We start from the raw sequence: 21,560 nt of genomic DNA on the forward strand, positions 1-21,560 counted from the left end.
TGGCAGAGATGAGAAAACTGATTGTAGTCAAGATGTACTTGTTATATGTTTGGTAGTGATAACACAGCACTGTTTCATGTAGTGAGGGCAGTGGAAAATACTAGTCTAAACCTACAAAACTGCTGTATTACTAATGGTGCTTTAAAGAGAAGTGAAGTCTGTTGTGAAATCTATCCCACCTGAAAGCTATCTGATGCTCTAAAAGGTGCTACAGTACATAGCTGCCCATTTTAACTATTAGTTATCTGTAGTTGTAAAAGAGACAATGAACAAGCATGTAGCCAGTTTTGGCTTAGAAAAGGAAAATATGATATCTAACCATAAGACCAGTGTATTTTGTACACTTAAACATGCAGCTTGCTCTTTGGCAACCTAAATCCAATTTCTTTCATCAGCCATAAACCTCTGCAGCACATTTGAGGTCTTCCACCAAAAATATTGTGTCCTTTGGTCTGCAGAAACAATGAATTGCTTTGTATCTGTATGTGGAGATTTGCAACATCATCCTCACAACTATAAAACCTAGAAATGTTATGCATATCTCCAAAGCAAGAAGTTGCATTTGTTGGTTTTAAAATTAAGACTGTTTAGATGTTCTTCATAAGATGGTCTTAAAATTTGACAAATGTTTTTTCTATGAAGCCTAAACTTTTATCTTATCATTGAAATAATTTTGCAGACTCTATTCATACTGCTTCCAAAAATAACTTGGTGCTCAATGTAGAACCCTTGTCTCACAGAACATCGGATTTCTTTACCAGGAACTACTTTGAAATCAGTTCCTTAGAATCCTCTCCCTCGTGCTTGCACACAGAAGAATGAAAGGAATCATCCTCTGTGATTAGGTTCCTGCCTGTACAAAACCTATTTGTCTGATAAGCTTTTACAGCAAGAATAGATACAAGGATATTCATAGCAATACGTCATTAAACGGATGCTAAAAGAAGAGAACACCAGTCAAGATTCCAGATAAGGATGATGTAAGAAGGACTTGCATATATATAAGCAAGAATATAAAGAACAAACCACTATCTCACAGGTACTACCAAAAACTAAGACCAGTTTTTGTCTTTTCTATCTTTTTCTGTTCTGTGGCTAAAGTGGATAGCAGACTATTCTCTCCAGGTCTGTCACTTTGATGCATTCTAAATGCATTTAAACAAGAATAAAGTATTAAGTAATGTCACTATCTTCTCTGAAGGAATATATTCTGTAGGAGGATGAATAACATCTGATGAAAACATCAGCCAAAAAGCTGCAGAACATCAAAGCTTAAAGTGGTTTTAATAAGTTTAATAAAAGAAAGAGTTACACAGTGTAGAGGGAAAATAACTTTTAGCCAGTGTAGATAATTTCCTTGGGAGCCAGGACTGGCCTCAGTTCTGTTGTTACATTATACAGAATGTATGCATTTTAATAAAATGTTGCTCTGAAACCTCCAAGATGTAGGACAAATCTTTTACCAAATCAGGAGGACACGCTGCCCTAGGATGTACAGTGCTTGACAAAATTAACCAAATTGGGCCCAATTGTGAAAAGGATCAGGTCATTTAAGCAACAATTCTGGTTTCCATCACAAAGTGCACAGTGTGAAAAAGCATCTTTCTGTTCAAATGGCTTCATTGTCAGCCATGTAGTGGCCTGCAGCCAAACCTCCATTCTCTTTCTGCGTGTCTTGGAATCAGCTTGGATTGCAGGAACACTAACTGGTTTGTAGGAATACTAAGTGGTTTGTAAGAATCAAGTGAATGAAAGCAGACTACAACGTGTAGCAGGAGCAAGTCTTATAAAGCAGATTTGAGTGTATCATTAGAACATGATTTAGAACATCTTTCATTAAATTTGTATTGACAACTCAGGAAGCCTTTTCCAATCATTTAGCTGTAGATTAGAAAGTGGCAGAATTAGCAGGAGAACACAGAGGTCAAATCTGCACTCCTGCAAACACAGTTCTCCAAATTTTTATGTGTTTTGTCCATGGGAGTCATGGAGACTGAGAGCAGCACAAAAATAATAGCACAAAGAAAGTGGTTAAATAGCAACCTTTTTTTTTTATTTTTGTTTTTAAATAAAGCCTTGCAAATCTCCAGATTTTTCAATACCAACAGCAAGTGCATATTGTAAATCACAAGGCTCTAATACTAGGCATTTTTTTGCTAGAGAAACTTGAGCATCAGCTTCCTGAAATGATCAACCAGAATTTAAAAATACTGTTTCATTCTTGTGCCCCATATCCAAAATGTGTGAATTTCATACTGATTTACAGTGTCCAGCACTACCAAAAGTTCAGGCAGCTACAGTAATCTACTTGAGAGACATTTGAGATTACATAACAGGAATTTTATTATATACCTCGAAAAAGTCTTCATTTGCCCCTTGCCCTGAAGTTATAGATAAAATACTACACGTTCAATGTCTCCAGCTGATACTTTTGCAATGTTCAGATGCAAATCTACCCTGGGGATTTCTGAGCAAGTTTCAAAACTCATTCCTTTTAACGTTTCAGGAAAGACCCAGACAAGGCTGCCATGGAGAGAAATGGTATTTTTGAAACAGATTTCTCTGTGTAATGATCCAATTACTTTTCCTACCCCAGTGAGATAGTTAGGAATGGCATTGTATAATAACCTTTGAATACACTCTACCATTAACCTCCTGAGTGTCCTCTCATGTAGGACTCTCACAGTTTGGCAATTCTGGAAAGAGTTTAGCTGGTGCTGCCTGTTGCTGGGCATGCATAGGACAGTGCCTTCCAGCAGCAGGGGAACTCAGTCTGCTGAATTGTAGTGGCTCACTAAAAAGCTGAATATTGGTCACAGTTTTTCACAATGTCTGATTTTTTTCCTTTTCATCCAGTGACAATTCCTGTTATGCAGAAGGTAATGTATTATTTAAACAAATATACTTGTCTTCACAAAGACACACTACTCATCAGTTTGAAAAACAGAGAAGTATTTGCTTTGTTACTTTCTTTATCCCCAGGCATTTAACATTTTTAGCTCTATTTATTTAGCTATTCTTCACATCCTCATTTTTTTTCCAAGTGACTAACCTTTCAGTGCTCTAGAGAATAAATTATTTGCTTCTGCTTAGAGGGAGGGAATAAAATAACCTAAAGAAAAAATATTTGGTTTATTCCTTTTTTATCCTTATTTCTCAAGGGATGAATATTTGCAATATTCTCAAACCTTTAGGTTAATTTTTTTGAACTGTTCTGCCATAGCTGTTCAGAATAGCTCATCTGTTTGTGTATCTGCAGCCCAAGTCATGTGTGAACAACAGCTTTGTGCTGCAGATTTCCCCCTCTACACATCCCAAAACCTCTCTATGGAAGTGTACAACAGTTTTTGATTTGTGGAGTACTAACTAGAGAAGTTGTAAATCATTTACAGAAAATATAAGCCTACTATCAAGCAGTTATATCTCACAAATGCTTTTGAAATGATCCATAGACTGAAAAGAATTGCATACAATCATAGAAAGGTTTGTGTTGGAAGTGACCTTAAAGATCATCCAGTTCCAACCCCATGCCATGGGCAGGGTCACCTTCCATTAGACCAGGTTGCTCAAAGCTCTGTCCAGTCTGGCCTTGAACACTGCCACATATGGGGCAGTCACAGCTTCTCTGGGCAACCTTTGCCAGTGCCTCACCACTGTAGCAGTAAAACTCTTCCTCCTGATATCTAATCTAAATCTACTCTCTTCCAGTTTAAAGCCATTCCCCCTTGCCCTATCACTGCATGTCCCTGTAAAAAGTCCCTCTCCAGATTTCTCCACAACATATATTTCAGATCAAGAACAGTTTTTTCTAGATTAATTATCTCTGTACTGGCAGGTAGAAAGCAGAAGATCCTTTATTCTGTTTCTTGGGTTTTTCCACAGTTTAGAAGACTCCTAAGGAAGCAGGCAGCCAGCACAGTCAGTGCTATGCTATGACCTTCCAAATCTGGCTTGTGGAGACTGTTTGATACGACCATATCACTGACTTGTACCTGCCCTCACCTTCAGAATGAGCTTGCTTAAAACAGCCATCTAATGAATTGAAGTGAGATGGGATCTAAGCAGACTTAAGCCAGACCTCAGATCAAAGAAAGGAAAGAACTCTGTAGTTTCTCTCCTGTGTGAATCTGACAATGGTCAGTTATTTATGCACCAAAAATGAAAATTCTCTTGCAAACAGTAAAATTTTATAGTCCCAGGAAAAACAAACAAACAAACAAGCATTAAGCTGTCTTCTAGGTATTGCAAGGCCTCCCTCAGAAGATTTACATTTTACTGTTGTGTTTGCAAAAATTTAGTCTGTGCAGTCAAACCCTTAAGACCAACAAAGCTGCATATTTATATGCTGACATTCATATAATTTAGGAATCAATTCTAGGACATTATAATTCACATTTCTCATCAGATTAGCAGTAACAAAGCCTTTCAGAATACAGGTTTGCTTACAATTTGGATGTCTTTCTCTCACTCCCTTTAGTTATTCAGGCATAATAACTCCTAGAAATCTCAGTCTAAGAGAATGCTGTGTTTTCCTTTCATTAAAGGGTACATATCAACACCTGTGTAAAGCAGTGTTACTCTCTTATCACATTAGAAAATACATTCTGAAAACGCTGATCCAACAGGGGCCAAAGCGTACTCTCAACAAATACTTTAGAGCTCATACTATGAGGTGAGCTGGGCTGATCCAGCATTGTTGCAAATAATGAAGTTATGCTGATTTATACTAGGAGTCTGGGTGACTATTCTTTTTCCAGTACACTTAGTGAAATTTATAACATATGTGCTTGAGTTTCCTTATATTTTACGTTCATGGTTAAAATTGTATACTTCTAGTTACTGCTGATGCATTTAGAGTTGTGATTGTAAGTATAGATTTTGCTGTTTAAATGTAAAAAGTAAGGAAACCAACCCTGTTTTTCATTGTCAAGAGTGGGGAGAAAAGACATTGTCAATTTACTTTATAGAATGGAAAAAGCAACCCTGAATTATCCAGAAGAAATGCACAAAACACCTCAAAACCTATCAACCAAATGAAAAAGATTTGCAAAGCAACATCACTGCTGCTTTGTTTAAAACAGGGGGATATTTAATGCTGAATTATTTTAATTAATTTAAATATTTATCCCTTGAAAGTTTGTTAATTATGTATTTTGAAACTAAACTCAGCTTCATTTATGTAAACACTCAGATTTCTACCTCGGCAATGCCAGAGGAAGTTACATACACACATAGAGAAAGATGGCAGGTAAAAAACAAACATTACTGTAAAAATACATTCCAAGGTTTTCATAAAATTAAAGAAATAAAACCTTCATGCAAAGCACCAGAGAAATCTTAATGGTGATAGAATGAGAGATCCAATTTCAGAAGTTCTGAAGAAGGAAGTATCCCCTCTGGGAAAGAAAGATGTATCAAACCATTCTCAATTTCTGTTACAGTGGAAGGCTTATTTCTTTGATCTGATTCTCTAGCATGCTCACATTATATTAGAGCAGGTCTAATTGAAAAGGGGGAGGTTAAGAGGATTTCAGCTATTCTATTTTCCTTCCTTTCTATACCCCTGCCCTTTAACCACTAGATTACACTTGACTTCTATGCTGCAAAGCCACTCACAAGAAGGAAAGATGTGTTTGCCCAACAGATACATGACTAAATGAACAAGTCAAAAAAAAAAAAACAGATCATAGAATCATAGAATAAGATAATAGAAAGATAACAAAGACAGTAAAGGAAATCATCTTCCTCCCAAAAGAAAATCAACAACAAACACCACCAAACCAAATGCCTAAAAACAGAACTCCTAAGCACAAACCACTAAACTAAAACACATTGTTCCTTCCTCAGAAGAGATGTTTAAATAGTCACATGATGGACGCTAAGGACATTCTTAAATGCACTTCAGGGAAGCACCAAAATGCAAAAATGGCCCACTCATGAGAGAACCTGTGCAGATTGGAATACACCCCAAGACATACGCAAACTTAGGTTTTGTTTTCACCCTTATCCTCCAATACACCAGTGGCAATATTCTCTCCTCTGTGATATCAAACAGTGCCATCCATATTTTCTTGAAGCAGAAGAGGCTAATTTAGACATATCAGAAGAAAGATTTAAAATAATGCATTTTTTAGTTAATTAACCATCAATATAGTTGGTAGGTAACACTGGTTGTTTGTTTCTTTTGTTTTTATTTTTTACTATCATGTTTTTGCATCTTACTGTTTTCGCAGATTATTCCTAAAAAGATCCTTCTCTAGTCCTGAAAACAGGAAAGCAATCAATACTCTAACTGCACCAAAAATAAGACTTGTATTAAGGGCTCATCTTCTAAACGAGATGTCTTTGTTAGTATCATACATACAGAATGAAGAGAAGGCTAAAGCATTTAATACTCTACTAGGTCTAACACATTTTAATCCTACTTTTTTGATGGTTTTTTTTGGCAACAATGAATATATCTTTTCTGTAGAAATAATTCTGTAGAATGCTTATACCCTTATGGAATAACTGATTAATCAAAAGTTATGCAAATAGCACTGGATCAATTCCAGCATCAGATAAGACACAAGATCCGGCAGCTTAGCTCAGATGTGTATCTGCTTAGCTTACCTATCTGGCAAGTTCAGTTATGTTTCTTGAAAGCAAGAAAATATTTGCTTGTTTTACATGAATGGTTAGATATCAGTTAAAGACTGTGCTTTTTAATAATGGTTTAATTTAGCATATATTGATAAAATGTGAAACTATGCTTTGGTTGAGCACCTGCATGGCCTGAATGAGCCTTCTTTGGATCATTAGCCTAGTAAACATTTCTCTGATGTACTAAAGTGCTGATTAAGAATTTGTTTTCTCATTATATATGCTATTTTAAAATTTGCATCTTTCTTATTCCCTTTACGGAAGGCCAGAATTTGCATACCAACAAAACTTTCCAAGCAACATATCTGAAGGATGTGTAATTGAACTATAAAGTGCTTTTCAGAGGTGCTCCATGATGTAGTGAAAAGCTTATAGGTAAAGGTAAGCAAAAGCAGATGTGAAAAAGAACTGACAACATTTGCTCCATTATCTGTTGCAGTATTCATACTGTATGGATCATAAAGCAAATCAGTAGAAATTTAACTGGAGTCCCAGTCTTCTATTTTAATGCATGGCCTTTTGGATTTTTCCCATTCTTGTCAATACAAATTAAGGATCTGGAAACCTGGAAAAAGCCTTAAGAAGTCTGAAAGAAATGTGTACTGATTTCACCTGAGAGAGGTGAAGAATAACTTCACATAGCTCAAGGACTTATATAATTCCTGAACTAGAATGAATTGGATTAGAATTATGGTCAAGGTCAAAACAGTTTTTTCACATTATATCAGTTGGCCATGCAACTTTTTTGGCCACTATGTTGAAATATATTGAGTTAAAGATATATTTTGACTAAGTCAAAATCTGTCAAAATGACCCAAATCTTCCAATACTGAAAACATAGGATTTTCACTACTGGCTACAGCAAAATACAAGATCTATCTACATCACTGATGTCCCAGCAGACCTCCAAGTTTCTACAAGTACTTTAGAATATCCACTGGTTACTGGGAACAGCACACTTCTGATTTATTTCTGTGCCAAAGCTGAGCAAAAAGTTCTGGGAGTGGAAAAGATCTCAGTGAGTCTTGCCTTTTTGTTTTTCCTTGCAGGGAGACCATTTTACTAACTGCACTACAAGGAGAGCACACTGTTGGTTGATGTTAAGGTGACCCCCTTCAGCTAGAGATGACCTAGCACAGAGGAAGAGCATGCACCAAGTAACATTTTGCTAGCAACTGAATATTTATTACACTTAAAAAAGAGCCAGGTGGCCTTCTGAGAAGCACTTGTATAGAGCCTATGGTCTGGAGTACATCCTTGAAAATGTGAAGTGCTGTCTCCTGTGTATACTTCCAGTAGGAGTAATTTGAATCACTTGAGACTGATTAAAAAGGCTGAGATCAGTGATTGAAAAAAGTTCCCACACTTAAAATGCCTTGAGTAACACAGAATTCTTAAATAATGACACCTTTATGTACAGCTTTTAGGCAGAAATTAATAAAATTATTTACTTTTTCTACTTTACCTACAGAGAATAATAAAGCAAGTAAGTGTGCATTGCTTATGTTGCCTATGGAACTAAACTCTTATGTCAGGATTTGGTGGGCAGTGGATGAGACTGTACACTTTGTATTTGCTAATCTTAAGAAAAGTCTGTATTAAAACATTTGGCATCAAAAAGAGAAGGTATATAGATAGCTGTGCAAGACAGCAAGATGTTATCAGATTACTTTTGTCTAAGAACTCTCAGATTCATATTAGCGTGTGCTATGTTTTGGAAATGCAAAAAGCATAAAATATAGAAAAAAGTTTGGAGTTTGGTGCTTTTCTTTGCATAGTACTACTACAGTCTTCTATCTGTAGTGTTATCAAGAGTTTAGAAGGATAAAAAGAACTTCTTGATGTTGACTCTTACATACATGTATAAACACACAGGTAAAAATACTGCCTTAGATGTATGGATACCAGAATTTTTATCTGACATTAACCTACAATCTCCTTATGGTATAGCAACAGCTTAGTCCACGCCAATATTCCAGCCAGTACACAGGATGGAAGCACGGGTGTTTTATCCTCTTATTCATTCAAAGTATGGTCTTAGAGTAATAGCCGTTGGCTGGAATGTTAACTTGACTTTTAAGTACTACAGAGGGCAGAGATCTAACCAGTGCTCAAGGATCAGTTCTCATATTCCTGGGCTTGAATCCAAAACCGGGATGGCTGGAAGGATTCTTCTGTACCTTATTTCTTGGTAACCAGCAGAACAGAATGCACCTTTATTCTCTACAAACAAGATAAACTTGTTTACTCATTTGATAACAGGAGGAGGGACAGAATGAAAATGCTTTTGCAAAGGAAATATTTGACTGATTGTCTGGTAGAGGAACACTGATGTTGTTGAAAAATAGGCCTGTATGCTAGAACTAAACAATGGAAGAGGAAGCCTGCGGTTACCCTCAGAGGCAATGTTTACGTATTGGCTGTGTGGGTACCAGTATTTCCATTGTAACTTTAAAAACCTTGTGTGATGTTACTCTCCAACTGCTGAGACTTGATTGTTTTTATGTAGTTTAATAGACATAAAATCCAATACAGAGGTGAGAATAAGTAGTTCTATAACTATGCAAATGTAACTTTCAATTTTTCATATTTGTTCAAAATTTTCTTCATTCACTGTTAATTTTATGCACAACTTCTGTTTTCCTTGTCACCTTTCATTTTGGCAGGACCGTATAGCTGAAACTAAGTGGTCTCTCAGATTAAGCACATCAATTTGCTGTTCTTTAAACTATCCAACTACTACAGCAGTACAGTACTACAGCAACTAAAGATACCCATGAAAACTGACTAAACACTGTATAGTGTTGATGCCTTTCTAATTCTAAGCCTTTTATCCTGAATCAAACAATAGTAACAACTAATTATTGCATTCAGTTGAGCCTAACTTCAGTACTATTAGGCAATTCCTGAACACAGCCACATAGTGCCAGAAGAGCTTCCAACTGAGGACTGGGGGATGGTACTGTAAGGTTAATAAACGTACAAATAAAATACACAAGAAAAATCTAACATCCAACTCCTAGAAAAAAGGTTCTTATGTGACTCCCATTAGTTGCCAAAGTGGGTCACATTGGGTTTTGAAGTCATGCTTACCTCCTCTAGATGCAACCAGCTTTTGATTTGTAAACAAAAATGCTCCTTTACCCTGTAAAAATAAAAATAGATCATAAACATAAGGTCTAATTCTGCCAGATGTTGAACACCTCTGTGCTTAGCAAATTCCACTTACAGAAGATTTTATTGCTGCAGTAAAAATTCTTATGCAACTTTAGAGGTTACCTTCTCAGAGTCAACTTTATTCTTTCCACATTGATGTTGCCTGAGGTCCCTCTTGATCCTAGGGATTTGTTTCTTGTGTCATAAGAAGATTCACATGCAAAACAATTCAATTACACCTGGTGGATAGTGTTCCGATAGGAGCAAAGGAAGATTTGCATGCTTTGTGACTCATCCTCAATTAAACTTTGGAAAGCTGATTGTTTTCAAAGAATAGATTTTCAAGCAATGATAGAGAACAGAACTTATCAAGCAGGTTAAATTGCTTCCAAGAAGGAATGCTGCCAAGGGACCATAAGATATGATCGTCCAAATCAATACCTAATTAAATTATACCACTATCTTATCAAATTCACACTTGCCCATCTGAGAACAGCACCAGGTATTTTAGAACAAGGGGCAGCAAGACTTTCCATAACATGTAAATAAACATTTCCAAAAGAGTTTGCAAATAATGCACAAGATTTATGTATACAATCTTGTGCATCTGCTCAAATTATTTGATACTTTGATCTCAGTAGTTACAAAAGCTGTTAGCTTTTAAAATCCAGATTTTCTAGTACTTACGCTTGAAAGTACATGATTAGACAAAAGGCAAAGAATTGAAATGAAGGCTCTATATTAAGAAATGTTGTGACAACAAGCACATTGGTTGTGCTCAGCAGCAATCCCTGCTTCTTTAAAACTGAAGGAGTGTTTTGCAAAAAGAAAACCATGTTGAGCGACAAATGTATCCCCTTAAATAAGCAGCATGGACTGAAACCAAAAACGTTTTCTGTAACTTCTGTTTAATTCATCCTTCTCAAAGGCCATCCTCTTTTTGTTGAGCTTTTCTTCCATTATATCTTTCTGAGGATTGTCCCTGTAAATTCAGCAGACTCACAAGCATCATGGTTTAGAATGGCTTTATAATAAATAATTAATAACCTAATTCTCTTTTAGTAAAAGATAAGGGATTTTCTTGCTTTCATCTTTATTTTTAAGAAAACATCATAAATATGTAACTGCAGCTCCTTTTCCAAATTAAGTAGCTTTAATAACCAAAAGCATTCTCAGGCTGTACCCTGAAAGATCTGACTTCTTCTTGAAGCAATGGTAAGAAGTCAGTAAGGGAATTCATTGATTTTTTTGTTTATTGTAGGTATACAGACAGCTTTCAGCTTCTTCACAATATGTATGTAAAACACAGAAGGTTCTTAGCTATATTTTAGACATGGTATCAGAACTAAAATACCTCAGTCTTCCAAGTATGAAAGAGGACTGGTGCAATATAACCCAAATCTTTACTATTATCTTCTAAATATTACTTACCAATCATCAGATGGCTTTGTGAAATCTCCAAGTACCGAACCTAAAGAACCTGTTTTAATGGGTGTATGTGAATAACAATCTTCCTAACCCCAACACTACACCATAAATAAAATCTTGAGAAGAAAGAAACCTTGTGTTTGTCAGGTGCCTTATTTCTAACTAATAGCTTAATTGGCTCTACAGGTGGCTGCTAATCTAATTAAATCTTTTCCAGCTGGCAATGGAGAGAGCTCATTTCTCTCATATGTTAAGGAATAGATGTGCTAAGAAATGGTGAATTTAAATATTTTCCTGGTTCTCAGGACAAGCACATCTTCCACCAACGTCATACATTTGTAGTACAATGCTTATTAAAGGAAAACTTTCACATACAAACATTTTGAAATATACTATATTTGTACAAAGAAAACGTGCTTAGTTACTGCTTTGCTTGTAAGATATTTTCTATTCATAGTTTCTTACAATAATCATAATCCAAAAAGAACTACATCATAGCATGTTGCTGTGAAAGATGTTAGGAGGTTATTTCACTAAAATAAGGAGTAGTCAAAAGCAGACTTTTTATAAAGGTCATCAAGCTGAAAAGCAAAAGCTCCTGTTATTAGTTAAAGTGGCAGAGAAAATTGCTACACTTTAAAAAAGATGGTAAAGAGAAAGAAAGTACCTTGTAACTTACTTTTAAAATCAGACCGATGCTTTTTTAACAGTTGCTCTACCCAAACCAAAGGTTTATAAATTGGTTCTTTTAAAAATACAGACCTGATATTATATCTTTAAAATAGCAGAAAGATGATAAGATGCAACAAAAGGACAAGCATTAGTAGAAATGTCCCTGTTTAAAGCAAAGGGATTAAATAAATGGATATATTGGTAATGGACATCAAATACAATGTACTTTGCTAAAGTTAATTGAATGGAGATAGAATGGAATGGATTAGGTTAGGGTTGAAAGGCACCTTAAAGCCCATCTAGTTCCATCTCCTCTGACAGAGGCAGGGACACCTCCCACTACACCAGACCTCTCAAAGTCCCGTCCAACCTGGCCTTGCACACTTGTAGCGATAGGACAGCCACAGCTTCCCTGGGCAACCTGTGCCCATGCCTCACCACCTTCACAGTAAAGAACTTCTTCCTAATGTCTGATCTAAATCTACCCTCTGTCTGCTGAAGAGTTTCTGTGTGAATTTTAAACAAAAAAAAATATAAATAATCTGACTCACTGGCCCTGAAAGAGACGCTACATCCCAGGGAAAGACAGCGTGCACTGTCCTGCCTGCTTGCCTTTCCTCTCTGCCTTTAGTTTGATCTTTGTCCTGTGGACTGAATCGCCAAAGTAAATTTCAGATTTGTGGCAGTCGGTGGTAATTACTAGGTAGAGACTTGTCAGCTTGACATGAGCTGTGATCAGTAACTCATTCATGTCAGATACAGAGCAGCTGTCAAGTAATAATAACATTCAGCAATGCTGTAATGAAGCCAGTCATCTGGAGGTTCAGCCTTGCAGATCCCAAAAGATATATTTTAATGTATTTTTGATTAAAATTTATATTTCTGAAATCTTATATGTTGTTCATTTCACCTTTTACTGAAAAGTAATGACTAATGTACTTAATGCTGGAGCTGTGCTGAAATGCATAGGATGTGGGATTAAATATGCATTTGAAGATTAATTAACCTGCTTTGAATAATCAGAATGTGATATAACAGGCTGCAACATTATCTTTAGTGGGTGATAAGACTTTTTCAAAGCTGACTTTGTTTCAAAGCATGAAGAAAAAGCAGCTAGTCCTTCTGTTGATAAAATCTCTTTGGCAGAAATCTCCTCTAGAGAAACAAATTTGCCTTCAAAATACGACTATGAATATAAATAACAACAGCAATAGCAACAATAATGTTAGTAGGGAACTACCACAAATAAAAATTCTGTGAGCTAAAATGAGGACAACAAAAAAAAAGAGCTGGGGAAACATGCCTCTTGCTTAAGTCATTCACAATGGAGTGTATTGTTCTGTCCGCATAGGGCTTTTTAAGGTATGCATTTGTGTTCTCAAATGTATTCAGTTTTAGTAGTGCTTTACCACATCAGCATAGTGGGGTACTGTAGTAGCAAAACACTCTTGGTATACATGAAAGTGCATTAAGGATGTTACACTGTACCAATGTGGTAAATGGTTTACGTAAGCTCTGCTGAGAAAAACAGTTTTGCTGGTCCAGCTTTTCAATTTTAAGGACTTCTGCTGGCATAATTCAATTGGAGAAGGACCACAATGTTCTGCACCCCACAGCAGTATAAGGCTGTTCTATTAACCTGTCAATAAAGGAGAAGTGTTAAACTGAAGTAGGTTGCAATGACTGGGACTAATGCTTGTGCCAACATTTGCTGGCACTCTAAAAAAGCAAGGAGAGGAAAGAAGGAAAAAAGACATAAAATGATCCCAAAGTCTCAGCATGCTATGGTAACCACTAGTTTCTGAGATTTTTGCTAAAATATGAAGATTTTATTCAGAAGTCTTTTCATTCTTACTGCATTTCATAGCAGAAATTATTAAACTCTTGTATAGTAAGCAATACTAACTGCAAAAAGTGAGACGGTAGAAGGCTCAAAGATATGACTACTTTTTTTTTCTGATGATGGCAATTTAAAATCAGATTGGTTTGTTGGTTCATCTGTATCTGTATAGTGCCATGCGTAGATCAGTAGATGAGATTTAACATACGGTTCATTTGAGCTCCTCTTGGTTGAGTTGACAACCAGCATGCTGTTGGCATACTGACTTGACCTTCCAGGTAAGAAAGAGTAGAGATACCTAGAGGCTTATGACAGCTCTGAACTTCAGAGGCTAAAAAATTAAAACTAATACTCTAGAAAGCCAAGGCCTGGAGAAATTATTAAAAAAGGAGAAGAGGGAAATACAGTGGTAGAATAGAAAAAAAGTTCATCTTCAGGATATATTACCAACATCAAAAGGACAAGCCTCTACTTTGCATAATAAAGATCTGAAAATAACTGTTGCAAATAACCTATAATAATTATGAGGTGGGAATTTCCTTCATATTCTTGAAGAGTAATCCAAAGATGTTGTCTGAGATCCATTTTTGGGTTTCTTGCTTACTGTATTCCTCTGCGCAATTAAATGAAAGTGTGCATTTAATGTTTATTTTGTCAATTTAATTTAAAAAGCATTCTAATAATCAAAAGAAAGAGAGGATGTTAACACATAAAAGAATAAAAGTTGAATAACTGGGATTTACTGACAGCAAGTCACCTGTTTCCCTAGTGAACCACAGCAAAACAATTATGTTGTTGTGGTAACCACAGAGAAACATGGAAACCGACCACCAGGAGACAGGGCCCACTGAGGCTTGACCTTTTCTGAATGGATGCTCTGAGAAGTGTTCATAGCTGCCCATTCCCAGGCCAGCATCTCTTTCTGTCCCCATCCACAGAAACACTGTTGCTCTAATTAAATCATAGAATCACAGAATGGTTTGGGTTGGAAAGAACCTTAAGATCATCTAGCTCCAACCCCCCTGCCATGGACATGAATATTTTACCTAATAATTTAAAGCAGCTCTGCTATTGAGAGAGTTTTTATCTTTTCCTGACCAAACCACAGTTATTATTTAAAATTACTGAGCTCTTGCTTCTTGTCAGTCAAGTTGCTTTGAATGCATCCTTTCTTAAAAGATAATTTTTCCTTTTCCCAGTCCAGTTCACACTGCAGGAACAGGTCAGGTATATACATTTTGTCCAGTCAAGACTGGCACATCTTAGTCTCCCTTATTAACGTCTCTGTGGACAGACTGTCAAAAGGCTGCAATTTCATCCACTGGTGTGGCTGTCACACAGCTTATTCAGATCAGGGCTCCTCTTGTGAAACTTCTCCACCTGAGGGACATGCTTTTAAATCTGATTTTAAAGTGGAAGACAAAATTCTGGAAAAAAAAGCTAATCCCTTCCTACTGGTATCAGTGTGGTCCACAGGCACGTACCTGCTGTTTCCAGGAACTGACTGTGGGCCTGGACTTAAGTATTTAAAAATCTGAGAATGGCTTCAGCAGGTACAGAAGTACAAAATTTATACAGAAGTAGTAGAGCCTGAGTTAAAAGATAAGGTAAGTTGGCAAACAGGCCAGTTCTTTCACTTTCCTCATGCACAGCTTTCTCTACCTTTATAAAAGGAGCAGTTGAGATCACAGCACCAGCAACAGAAGTATTTCCTCCCCCATAACTACTTTTTCTCTGATAATGTTAGGAGAGCTGCATGAGATACTGCCTTAGTAATAATTGATGGTATATGGATCAGTTCAGTACTATTTGTTAAGAACTGTACCAGGAAAAGAGTCCTCAAATTACTATTTTCTGTTGCATACAAGAACATGTTTTCCAAACCAATTAATTCTGCTCCTAATAGTCATACACGTAGCCATAGAGGGCTAAACCACTATTTTTCTTTCCTGTTGTGTCCTTTCTCTAACAGGGTCAAACACCATTAGCCAGCCTTAGTGCCCACAGATTTCTAAATGAAGATTCTAAAACACAATGGAAATTTGTGCCGAGTCCATTTTCTTTCTTTTTTTTTTTTTTTTTTTTTTTTTTTCCCCCAGAATAGGCACAAGGATAAATAATGGAATTATTATTTTAGTAACTAGGAAAAAAAATTATGCTGGTGACACATCACAATGTCTGAAAGCATTCTCAGACAGCAGAAATGCACAAAGGTTCTTCTCTTTTCAGCATCCTGTATTTCACTGTGTAAAGCTAGAAGAAACAGATTCAGAGCTGCTGAGCCCAGTTATGATAAAATGACACAATTCCTAAATTAGAAGCCTAATCAATTCAACGTGTCAGGTTCAAGCTGATATGCTGAACTGGTTTAAATCAAGTCCACACACAGCTCATTCATTCACTCCCCCCCTTCGCTCCCCAAACTCCCGGAGAGTTAGGAAGGAGAATCCAATGAATGTAGCCCCCACGGATTGAGATAAGAACGGTTTAATAACTAAGGCATAACACAAATCACTCCTGCTACTACTACTACAAACAATAATGATAAAGCCAATAACAAGTGAAGAGAATACAACACCTCACCAGCCACCGACCCATAACTCACCCCACCCTGCCCGACCAAGCACCGACTGATACCTCCTCCATCCCTCCAGAGCTCCAGCCCTTCCGGGTCTCTCTCAGTTACATCCTGGTTATGACATGCTATGTTATGGAATACCTCATTGGCTAGCCTGGGTCAGGTGTCCTGCCTCTCCTTCCTCCCAGGCCCCCCTCCTCCCTGGCAGAACATGAGCTCAGAAAAAGGCCTTGAACAAACCAAACATTTGAGCAGTAACTCAAAACATGCTTGCTATCAGCAAACATTCTCAGCCTGAAAGTCAAAACACAGCACTGCACCAGCTACCAAGAAGGAGAAAAATGACTGCTACTGCTCAAACCAGGACAGTCCCCTCACCTTGGGTAATCAGAAACTGTTATTGTAACTTTGTTGTTTTTAAATTTTATTATTACAAGTGTACTGAATATTAACATCTTCCTCTTGGTCTGATCTGTCATCCATACTTCTTGAATTAATGCCTGTCTCCCATATCTTAATTAAAAGCTCATTGTCCTTCTATTTGAAGTCCTATATGAATGCTCTGCTTATATTTCTCATCACATTTCTACTAGCTTTTTCCTTCAGATTTTCTTAATAATTTCTCTTTAATATTTTCTCTTTTATTACTTTCTGGAGTTTTGCCTTTTGACTTATACTCTTCCTCGTGCTTACCATCGCAATTAATACAAACCAGCATAACAAATTTTGACAGAAGTTGCAGAAAAAATACAATTACCCCTAATCAAAAGTGTTCCTCACTTCTGCCACTATATCACATGTGGATTCCATGGAGGAATTCCTTACTGCACAGCAAAGCAGCAGGACAGAAGCCGCATCAGATGCAATGTCATCAGTGTAACTTTTATTAGGCACTGTACAGTCTTAGTTACACACATCTGTTAGAATCAGTCTCTGGTTGTGTGAGGTTCTGTGTCAGAATGGATATTTCAAAGGTTTTAGTAAAAATATTACTTTAAATTTAATGTTCTTGGTCAAAGGAAACATTTTATATTATAAAGATAAGTATTTATAATTAAGTACAGTATAAAGATATCATATCTTTATACTAAAGATATGACTGTCTTAATTAAATCAGTATCAAGTCTTCTGTATATGGAGTAGCTGCAGTCTGCAAATATTAGTCTTTGAGTGATTATGACTGGGCATAAAAAGTTTCTATTAGGGTGGCTTTAAGGCTTAAGCCAGAGGTCCATTCTGATCAGCTGTAGTCACAGATTTATTTATAATACTAATGTATACTACATCTTCAGAGAGGAAGTTTCAAAATGCAGATTATGTTTTCTTTGGAAAAATAATTTTCGTTAGTATTTCAAACCTCATCTAATAACTTTCCAGTGTATTCAAATGTTCTTACATCATAACCTATAGTGACTAATCATTCCTTAATTATGTATTTCATATTATTAATGTATTGGCATTTAGTTTCACATTTTGGTTCTATAATTCAGGCTGAGGAGTCCTTTTCTATTTAAATATGGAATTACTGTGTACAAGGGAAGACTATGTTGTATGACTTTTAAAAATCTATTATACATGAATTTTGGAGATCAGTGAACTGAAGCTGTACACTGGCAGTGACATTTCTCCATTTACTGTTTAGTAACTTTGAACACTAACATTTTTTCAACTGCTCCTGATGACCGTGTTGACATTTTCAGACAGCTACTTGCAACAATTCCTAGAACCTTCTTAATCATGAGCATCTAATTTAGAGTGTATCTATCTCTGTATGTCTATACACAGACATTGACACACCTTTATATACACACAACTCAGTCACTTGGACCTGTGACATTCTTTGCAACGCTTTGATGGCAGCCCTAAAGTTTGATATTCTCAATAATTTTCTGTCAGCAAATTGTCAATAATCCAAAAGGTAATGCTTTGAGCAACACATACCGAGACAAAACAAGTTAATGTTGGACAGAGGGGACAGTTTTGCTGAAGTATTTTCTCAGTTTTAAATTTTCAGAAGCAATTTCATGGTTTAGCAACTCTTTATGTATTCTAGCCGAATAAAGATACATTTGCTGGAGTCCAACCATGCTGCTTTGGTTCTCCCTTATGAAAGAAATGTTAAGAGTTCTCCAGATCCTGGTCAGGGCATTTTTCATGGAGGCTCAGAGAAGAGATATTTTCTTGCATTTTCAGCTCCAGTTATCACACTGATGGAAAGAGGCCACCAAACTTTACACATCACATCCTTAAGCAGCCCTAAGCAGCAGTATGTCATTGCATATTAAATATTGTCTAAGGCATAGCCAATAATTGTGTTTACAGCAACAAAGATTTTGAATTTCTAATAAATTCAAGATGCTATCTATAAAGGCAAGGAAATTATGCTAAATAGGACAAGCAGCTAGTACATTTGCAAGCCAAGCAGGGCATAGTATATTTACAGATGTTTGCAAAGTGTTTATCTTCAGGTAAAAAGTAAACGTAAATCTTGTCACCAAATGAAAACAAAAAAACAGTTTTAGGGAACAGTTTTAGGGCAGTTCTGTCACAACAATCAGATAAGAATTAGCAAAGACATACTCTTCTTAATGTGCGAAAAACTAAGGTGCTATTCACAGCTCCCAGAATTGTGTTAGGTGACCTTTTCACAGCAACTTAATCTACCTGATTTTTTGCCCATAAGTACACAAAACCCCTCATAATCTTATCCACTGGTTTTGCTGTGAGGTGTCTGTTAGTAGGAAACAGTTGGGCAGTGGCAGCATCTTAAACTAATATGACACACTTTATGAGAAACACAAGTGAAATCCTGATTCAGTGGCAGAAGTCTGTTGCTGAATCAGCCCATCTTGATGGTACATACCACTATTTCCCTTAAGCAAAGGAGATGCAGGGGATGCAGCAAGACTGGCAATTGCTGAATAAAAGTAATTTAAAACAAAAAGTATGATCTGCTAAAAAATAGCATGGCTTGATATCACCAAAGACATAAGACTGTACACGCATTAATATATGTACCTAGTTCAACTTACCCTCCTTTTTGTGAAAACCACTATTGCTTCATTGAATGGATTGTTGCTCACTAAATTAAGACTGTATCAGGCACTAAACTATAGCAAGTATAATTAGTGGAAAAGAAAAAAAGGCAAGCGTTTTACTTCAACATCTGCAAAGTTAGAAGAGTGCAAAAAGAAAGGTTTGTGGTGACTAGCCTCTTGAAAGCCAAGAAAATACAATGCACATTGCTAGAGTCACAAGTTTTAAAAAATATCTTGTTTCTCCTATTATAAACATTGCATAATATGAAATGCTGCCAACCTCTAAAAATATTCAAATAAGAACATTTTTTAATCATATACAGCTTTAGTTAGCTAGAAATAGCAGCTTTTGTATGGATTTGTAGCATCTTGTATGAACTAAATTTCAACTACTTCACTTAAAAATGCTAGACACAAACATCAGAAGCAGAAGTTGAAGATGAGGTTATGCATGCTCCCTGCAAGTACATCTGGAGCACTCACAACAAGCCAAGAGTCTAAACTATTTCCTTTGAACTTGATGAGCACAGTATGCTTCAAGAACACAAGCCATGATACAGTTTTATACAAGCTTCAAGCTTTCAGTTGTTCACCAAATCAATTGGAAAATGAACGGCAGAGTCAAGGCATTGCTTCATGTGAAATATTTCTACTCCATTAAGTACTGGATCAGCTCTTCTCCTAAGCTGGATCTGTGAAGCACCTGTAACCTTTGCATTCCTGGGACTCTTCCTCAGCTACGATCAAAACTCAGATGTGTAAATACAAGTGGGAGCAGCTATCATTCTGCAGCTTCAAACAAGTGCTCCTCTCCCCACTCTCCATCCACAAATGAGGAAAAGCAAAAATGACTCATCAAGTTAGAGGCTGTATTTTTTTCACTGGTCCATGAATGGTGACAACAATGTCCTTTGAGGCTTGCCTATGGTCTCAGAGCAGGTTGGAGTAGTGGGACACGGTTATTTCCTTCACTGCAGCAGACCAAACAGTACTGGAACATTACTGCCACCAGTTCTTCCATTTCATAGAATCATAGAATAGTTAGGATTGGAAAGGACCTCAAGATCATCTAGTTCCAACCCCCCTGCCATGGGCAGGGACACCTCACACTAAACCATATCACCCAAGGCTTCATCCAACCTGGCCTTGAACACTGCCAGGGATGGAGCATTCACTAACCTCCCTGGGCAACCCATTCCAGTATCTTACCACCCTAACAGTAAAGAATTTCTTCCTTATATCAAGTCTAAACCTCTGCTGTTTAAGTTTCAACCCATTACCCCTTGTCCTGTCACTACAGTCCCTAATGAATAGTCCCTCCCCAGCACCCCTGTAGGCCCCCTTAGGATACTGGAAGGCTGCTAAGAGGTCTCCACGCAGCCTTCTCTTCTCCAGGCTGAACAGCCCCAACTTTCTCAGCCTGTCTTCATATGGAAGGTGCTCCAGTCCCCTGATCATCCTCGTGGCCCTCCTCTGGACTTGTTCTAAAGCACCATGTCTTTTTTATGTTGAGGACACCAGAACTGCACACAATACTCCCAAGTGAGGTCTCACGAGAGCAGAGCAGAGGGGCAGGATCACCTCCTTTGACCTGCTGGTCACGCTCCTTTTGATGCAGCCCAGGATACAGTTGGCTTTCTGGGCTGTGAGTGCACACTGAAGCCGGCTCATGTTCATTTTCTCATTGACTAACACCCCCAAGTCCTTCTCTGTAGGGCTGCTCTGAACTTCTTCTCTGTCCAACCTGTAGCTGTGCCTGGGATTGCTCTGACCCAGGTGTAGGAGCTTGCACTTGTCATGGTTAAACTTCATGAGGTTGGCATCAGCCCACCTCACAAGTGTGTCAAGGTCCCTCTGGATGGCATTCCTTCCCTCTAGCGTATCAACAGAACCACACAGCTTGGTGTCATCAGCAAATTTAACTAGTCAGGTGAAGATCCTCTCTGTCTGCACCCTTTCCCTGCTTTGGCCCTGGGGCCTGTGTGGTTTATCTCTTAGTTCTACAGGAAATGTTTTTAGAAGATCCACTGCATGAAAATACTAGGATATGGGAAACAACTAATGTATATCCATGTGTAATTTATGTCACTAATGTATTGGTTCCTGTAGAAATACCAAACCCTAAGATCATTAGGAGTTATTTACACAATCTGAAAATGACCAGTGGTGTCCAATTGCCTCAATCACGGATACTAGTAGGACAAAA

At 37.2% G+C, this 21,560-nt stretch overlaps 1 protein-coding gene across 1 annotated transcript in view; it reads right to left on the reverse strand.

Annotated features, from left to right (window-relative positions):
• Positions 1-9,735: 9,735 nt before the first annotated feature.
• Positions 9,736-21,560, reverse strand: part of TMEM144 (transmembrane protein 144) — a 32,790-nt gene continuing 20,965 nt past the window's right edge. The window contains exon 14 of the mRNA XM_034064983.1: positions 9,736-9,787. The gene's annotated coding sequence lies outside the window, so the exon portion shown is untranslated. The remainder of the gene's footprint in view (positions 9,788-21,560) is intronic.

This window comes from Melopsittacus undulatus, chromosome 7, assembly GCF_012275295.1.
Source record: "Melopsittacus undulatus isolate bMelUnd1 chromosome 7, bMelUnd1.mat.Z, whole genome shotgun sequence".
NCBI lineage: Eukaryota > Metazoa > Chordata > Aves > Psittaciformes > Psittaculidae > Melopsittacus > Melopsittacus undulatus.